Raw genomic sequence first — 7,231 nt, forward strand, 5'->3', positions numbered from 1 at the left:
ACAGCCGACCTCGTAAAAGACAATTAGTTCATTAGATCACACAAGTGAACAAATAAAGTGATGTAAAGTTTGGCCCTTAATTTTAGACAACCAAAGTCCAAGCACATGATGATAAGCAGGACACCTTTACCCGGTCCATTGCTTATCCATTGCTAACATTGCCTGACAGCTATTTACTTGCAGTACCCGTGGCGGCGTCAGCCAGTGCACCTGAGGTAAGCGCCACCAGTAATCACGCATTTGACAGCGCTTGCATAAGAGATATGCGTAACTCTGGAGACTCGATCTCTCTCAACTCCGCAAGTGTGCACTGCACGGCTCGTGTACGTCGTCAAGGATCTCTCTGGCCGTCGTGTCATTTTCAGCTCGATGGACTAGTACCCGTGGCCACTTTTTTTTTCCGATCGTACCTTAGGCACGTTTTTCATTAAGAGGGAGTAGAGTTTAAAAAGATATAAAAGACTCATCCAGGGATTACCACAGTCCGAAAAACGCAAAGAACAGCGAGAAAAAACGGAGAGGGGGAAACAACCCCCAGCCACAACACCCACACAGACTGAGCCTATGATCAGAAAACAACACAGAAGAGCCTACAGGTTGACAAAGACGCAGTGGCAAAGCATCTGTTGACGACCTCGTACAACACAGAAGTACCCGTGGCCACCAGGGCCGAGCCGGCAAAATCCAGGGCCCTGTTCCAAACTCTAGAAACAGATCTACCTGCCTAGAAAACTAGAATTATATAATAATGTATATGCTATAATATATTATTCCTGTATAGCAATGGATATATGAATAGTTTTTTTTCCGAAATATCTGTTACCGGCTTTCAAGATATATGAATAGTTATAGTTTACATGAAGGACTTTATCTCGGTCACTACTCACTTGTTGGCTTTCAATTTAAGACCACAAATTATCAAATTCATGGTCTCCTTGGAAATTTTGGCCAACCAATGGAACATACTCCATTTTTAAACTCCACTGGAAAGTACTATATATATTACTAGCCACGTAAATGTTGCAGGCAGCGTTTGAACTCAGATTCTCCGAATAGCCAGTTAGCCAATCAATTGTTTAATTAACCAGTTAGCCAATCAATTATTTTAACCTGTTAGCCAATCAATTTTTTTTATAGGAGCCAATCAATTTTAACTCATCAACACACGGGAGAAATAGAACTGAATAGAGAAAAATCAATTAAAAATGGAGAGTTCGGAGTCGGAGATAGAGCATCTCCAAGAGTTTGCTATCTCAACTTGGCATCCATATAATTTTGGCAAAACAAGAAAAAATAGCCTCCAACGGTTTGGCAAAACAACTTGGAATCAATAGCAACTTGGCAAATCTTTCCTCCGCGCGCGCAAATATACGCGTGCGTGTACGGCTTGGCATCCGGGGCTCTTCGTTTCTTAGCGGGGCTCTTCGTTCGCTTAGCGGGGCTCTTCGTTCGTTTAGCGGGCCTCTTCGTTTTGTTAACGGGTTTTTTTATTTTACCAAATCAAAAATGCCAAACTCTTGGAGATGGATTATTTTTTTACTTGGCATATAATTTTGGGAGTTGGCAAATCACAAGATTTGCCAAGTAAAATTTGACAAACTCTTGGAGATGCTCTAAACCTCATCTTGGCAGGATGGCATTAGCACACCACGTAGGCGCCAGCAAGCCTTAACACCCGCCGCTTGTCGGGCACTCCAGCGCGAACTGAGCGGCGCGGCACACCAGCGGGCAGCGTATACCATAAAATAACTTATTCTGTGGCCACTTTGATTTACGATAATTACCATGCTAATTTACGAGTTTACAGTAACTTATTACTAAGTGATTTACTATAACATTATCGTAAATATCATCATGAGTTGTAGTAACACGAGTATCGTAAATGCATATTCGTGTTATCGTAAATTGGTAGAAATATTATCGTAAGTCAAGATGGCCATAGAATAAGTTATTCTATGGCCAGCTGCAGAATAGCCTTACCCTATATATATAGGGAGCAGTAGCCAGCTACAAAATAAATTATTTTGTAGCTACCTCCATTTACGATAATTTTATATACTAATTTACGATAATGTCAATACATATTTACGATAGTTGGGTTACTATAACACATGGGGATATTTACCGTAACGTTATAGTAAATCACTTAGTAAGGAGTTACTATAATCTTGTAAATTAACATAGTAATTAGCGTAACTCAAAGTGGCTACAGAATAAGTTATTTTGTAGCTAGCTACAGTAATTTTATATATATATATAGACACGCGCGCGCGCGACTTGGGCTTAGGGGTGAATTTGCCTCATATCGTCGGGGTCGGCAGACCCCGATAACCTCGTGAGAATCCCCCTAAGGGCTCGTTTGGAACGGCAAATCCACGGGGGCATCCCCGCCTTTTCCCCGGGCTGGAGCACCGCGCGGAATTCGTCCCCGGGCTAGATTTCCCCACCGTTTGGAAGTCCACGGCGAGGCATGCCCGACCCCGACCCACGAGTTTTCCCCGGGGCGGCTCTCTCCCACCACGAGGGTCCGGGCGTAGCTTCCCCGTCTCGGCCTCGTCGCGACTCGTGAGTGAATGACCACGCCGCCTTCCCGCTGTCGCGGTGCAGCCACTTCGACCCCGCCCCTCCTCCGGTCGTCTCACCATCGCCGATCTGTCGCTCCGTTGTCTCGGCATCGCTGGTCCACCTCCCCATCTCGGCACTACCACGCTCCGCCATCACGCGTTGTGACTGCGACGCCGCACGATGTCTCGCGCTTCGACGGCGCCTCCACCTCGGCCCCCTTCTCCGCATCCATTGTGATTGACTCCTGCCCCCTTCTCCTATTGCCTAAGTTTTCTAGGCCTCTTGGTTCTTGCAGATCTTGACGAAGACCTTCATCCCAAGATCCAGTCAAGTGATAATTTCACCTGACATTGCTGAGGCGTAGGCAAGCGGGCGGTGAATTGGTAAGCGTGCCTCGCACTACTGGTACCTTCTCTCTGACGTGATAGATGCAGCTCATGCTGAGGCCTGGAACTTCCATAGTGTTTGAGTTAATTCTGCAATAAAGGTCATTACCCTGGAAATAGTGATTGTTGTCATGATCTGTGATCTCCCATCCCAGTTGATGAAAGGTTCGTTAGATTGTTTATTCACAGGTTCACTAGCCTTGTGTCGTGTGCAGGTGTGCTCCATTGGCTTCTTGTGTTTATGTTTCTAGCCAAGGCATGAACTTTTGCAAGTTATTTAGATTGCGTGTTTCTTGTTTCTAGTCATCGTTTGGGCAAAAAAAAATATCCTCAAGCTGTTTCTAATTATACAAGAAGATATACTGAAGTCCTCATAGATTACTTAATTTACTGCAAGCTTCAGCTTCTCTTTTTTTTCAAACAAATGCAGTAATTGTCACTTTCCTTGTGACAATTCTTGTGCCGCAACATCATACAATCTTGTGCATTTTTGTGCAGCAACTCCACCTCTCTTCCTCTCGTGACAAGTTGGACCAGAGTGGAGATCCATCTGGGATTGGATTGTTGTCTTCTTTTGTTGGTAAGGGACCCCTCTTTCTGATTGGGTTCTAGGGTTGGTAAGGAAATTCACCTCTTGTGAATCTGAATGGATTGGTAGTTATATTTCTAGGATGGATAAATTGGCAAGAGACACATACCTCTGCAATCTCTTGATGATTAGTCTTCTGAAAAATGTAGATGTGTAGAACTAAAAGCTCTATTCTGATTGGGTTTGCCATAGTGTAGAGCTTTAAATCTCTAGAGTCGTAGATTGCATGGAGAAGGTATCCAGTAATTTGATTGGCAATCTTAATCCCTGATTTTGCATAGCCCGAGGCATCATCCAAGTCTTGTCTTGCATAGAGATTGATGCTTTGATTTTTGTTCACCACGCATCGTGCTCTTTTACAACCTTTGCAGTCACATCAACAAGCGGAATGAGATCTTGCATTAGCAAAGTTGGAGCACATGTCAAGTGTAAACATGATTCTAGTTGCGTACACATGGGAATTTGATAAAGTTAGTATTAATTATCATAGATCATAGAAAAACATGTAGGCTTCAGTCACATCTAGACTGTTGAGTATTCCGAATTAGGTTCAGTTTCAGATACATTATTATCTTATTTACATGTGTGAATATAACAGTAGATGAGAACCAGACCATGCCTGTTTTAGCTAGGATTAGAGTGCTTCAGTTTAGATCTTTGAGTGCAGCTAGTAAGGAGAAAGATATTCCTTCAAATTAGGTTGCTGGCATAGTATCTCCATGGGGTTCTTTTTTTCCCAACAATGGAGTTAGTGTACATATTATCAACGGTTTCAGTCTCCTGAATTAGTTAACCTAAGAGATGCGCTAATAAATTGGTGTTACAGGGGTATTGTGATGCCTCCAGTAATGTCTTCCGGCACTCAAGTCAGTGATCCATTAAGCTCAAGATTTTGCTGCGGAGTCTGGATAATGGGGCTTTCCTGAAAAAACAAAGTGTCATATTATGTTGTTTTATGATCTCTGCTAGGATGTTGTTGTGGCAACCGGTGATTAAGGATAATTAGGCTTCTTATCATCGACTTTTATTCACAATAACATTGCTTTCTTGTAGGAAGGACTTCTGCAACTATGTCGATGACCAAATATGTGGTGGACACAGAGACCTTTAGTTGGTGTCAAGCGAGTACCTCGAATGACTGTTGTACATATAAGCAACCTGGCCCTAACTGTCCAAACAATGTCTTCAGTGTTTTGGATTCAGACAGTACTTATCTTTTAGAAGTGACAGAACTAATATCAGATGCATTAATAGTTTTGCTATGAGATTGTAATGTAGGCTGATCTATCTTCTGCAAAATATTCCTCAAATACTTGCTTTTATTTTTGTTAGGATTTTTGTACAAGTTTTGGGATATTTTTTTAGACATGTAGGCATAGTTCTAGGTGTTTTGTATTGCGTTGCAAGTTTCGGCTAGTCACTGTTCTGTTTGCCTTTGAAAAATGAAAACTACCGCAGGTGTCCGCAACCTGCTTGGTTGTTAACCACAAAGCCTGGCAGTCAGCAGGACACTGCCGCAGCCCAGCCCCACCCCCGCTTGCATCACTGTTCCAAACGCAGACAGGGGACAGGGGTGCGATGCCCTGGGAATTGAATGGCCGCTAAAATCCCCCTCCGGGCGTCTGTACCCCGGGCTAATCTGGCCCTAGCTTCCAAACTAGGCCTAAACGTATCTTACCTGGCCGTGCTTGACCCTGGCAAAATTAGGAACTGACCCCGGTAGATGAGCAGCACATAGTCCAACTCAGAAGTCATCAAGTAAAGTCACGATAGAGTTTTGAAGCCTGCAAGCAGCCCACTACGTGGATCTGGACTCAAGGACACTAGTCACAAACAACAGTCAACAACCCAGAAGTTTCATAAGCTCAAACGACAACAGACAAACTCTCCGTTGCCTTGTTGATCGGTTTCTCTCCTTATCTCTGACATGGCACGACACCCTTTCGGCTTCTAGCGGTTGGCGTCACGGCGTACGTGCCAGCGACGAGCAACCCAGCGTCGCACACTCGCATTGGCATCCAGCGTCGCACTCATACTCGCGCCTCACAACCTGGCGCATCGGCGTCGCTGCATCCTGCCGACTCACGGACTCAGTGTGACCGCTCAAAAGTTACGCTGTCTTCCATCTACTCCCCATTGGCTCATTTCAGCGAGATGCCAGGCAAAGAAATTAGCTTTTTTTAATCATATAAGTGTGACTGCTTATGCATTATCCAGCTAATTTTAATTCAAATGAGCTAAAAGATCTTAGTCTTCAGCTTCATATTTACATTGACAATGTGTGAGCTGGTGCAGTATTTGCTCAATTGGATACTATTTCTGAGCTTGGTAGTCCATGGTGGAATCGTATTGGGGACGGATTTATGAATGATTACGTCAATAGCTCTGTGGAACAAGAATTTTTTTATGCTATTCCAAATGATGATCATATATAGTTCGCAGAATATGGATGACTATGACTACCCATAGAGTGAAGTTATAAGAGGTAACCAATATTGTTACGGTAAAGAGTTTATTTTCTCAGATGACGTCATTGCTAGTTTTATCTCCATGAATGCTTAGTTTTTGCAATGTATCATTGGTATTAGTATTTATGTCTATATTATGCCCGCTTTAGATTATTGTAAGTTTGGTCATGAGTATGTGTCGACCCCAGCGATAATTTATCCTAGATTCGCCACTGTTGGGCTATATATAATTAGTGGGCATATAATGGTCTGAAGCGTTGGAAGTTAGGGGCCCCTATAAATCTGAGGCCCTGTTCAGTCGCACCTCCTGCACGCCCTTAGGCTCGGCCCTGGTGGCCACTTGCGGCAAACTGCTATACCGGCCGTGCCTGAGACGAGATCATGCATGCGCTCACCTTGACAATGACTTGCATGGAAATATGCAACTAATTATGGCGGCCTCAGGCACGGCACTTTCGTCGATCCACGAATGGCCGATGATGTGGGGCTGAAAACTTCTTCGGCTCCTACGTCGTCAGTGGTGCAGCAGTTGTACGCGTGAAGACGACGTAAATCAACGGTGGTAGGCATTGAAACGGAGCTCCCGTCGCCGTCGCCATCGCCGATACACGAGACGACGGTCGTCACCTCTCCTACTCCGATCCATCGCTGGCGCGCCACCAACCGCGGCTGATGGTCGCGTCGTGTTTGTATATCCACTAGTCAGTATGGACGCGTGGCTGATTCCATGTCTTCTTCAAAATAAAGGATTCCTTGGCTTGCTGCTGACCAACTAGCTATTAACCGTTTTGTTTGCTTCTCATCTTCTTTGCTGCTAGCTAGTGTTTTTGAATTAGATCTCAGCTCGTTGTAGTACCACGTGATTAGCTCCGATTCAAAGACTTGGTCCGACATGTCTCTTTTACCTTGCGACTTGCGAACCATAAACAATTCAAATGTTATGAATCTAAGCTTCGTACTATTCGTCTCCTAGGTACCTAGATTCTACGTACTACGACGACACAATCATTTACAATTGTTTTCTCTCCTTACTTAATAATCCTCTTATAATCTGGTTATTAGGGCAGAGCCAAGTTTCACCAACCGTAGCACAAAGTTGGAGCAAGAGAAAGACTTCCCAAACAGATCCTAAAAAGACAACATTCGCAGTCTCGTGTGTCTACAAGTTATGGTGCCTGAAGTCACACGAAGCTGAGGGTCAGGCCAAATCAGCATGACACGAC

At 44.1% G+C, this 7,231-nt stretch overlaps 1 long non-coding RNA gene across 1 annotated transcript; it reads left to right on the forward strand.

Annotated features, from left to right (window-relative positions):
• The first annotated feature begins 2,399 nt into the window (after positions 1–2,399).
• On the forward strand, positions 2,400–4,807 carry LOC136519528 (uncharacterized). The gene is made up of 3 exons (XR_010774945.1): positions 2,400–2,948; positions 3,450–3,531; positions 4,594–4,807. It is a non-coding gene; the product is annotated as an uncharacterized lncRNA (long non-coding RNA).
• The last annotated feature ends 2,424 nt before the right edge of the window (positions 4,808–7,231 follow it).

The sequence above is a fragment of the Miscanthus floridulus genome, chromosome 18 (assembly GCF_019320115.1).
Source record: "Miscanthus floridulus cultivar M001 chromosome 18, ASM1932011v1, whole genome shotgun sequence".
NCBI lineage: Eukaryota > Viridiplantae > Streptophyta > Magnoliopsida > Poales > Poaceae > Miscanthus > Miscanthus floridulus.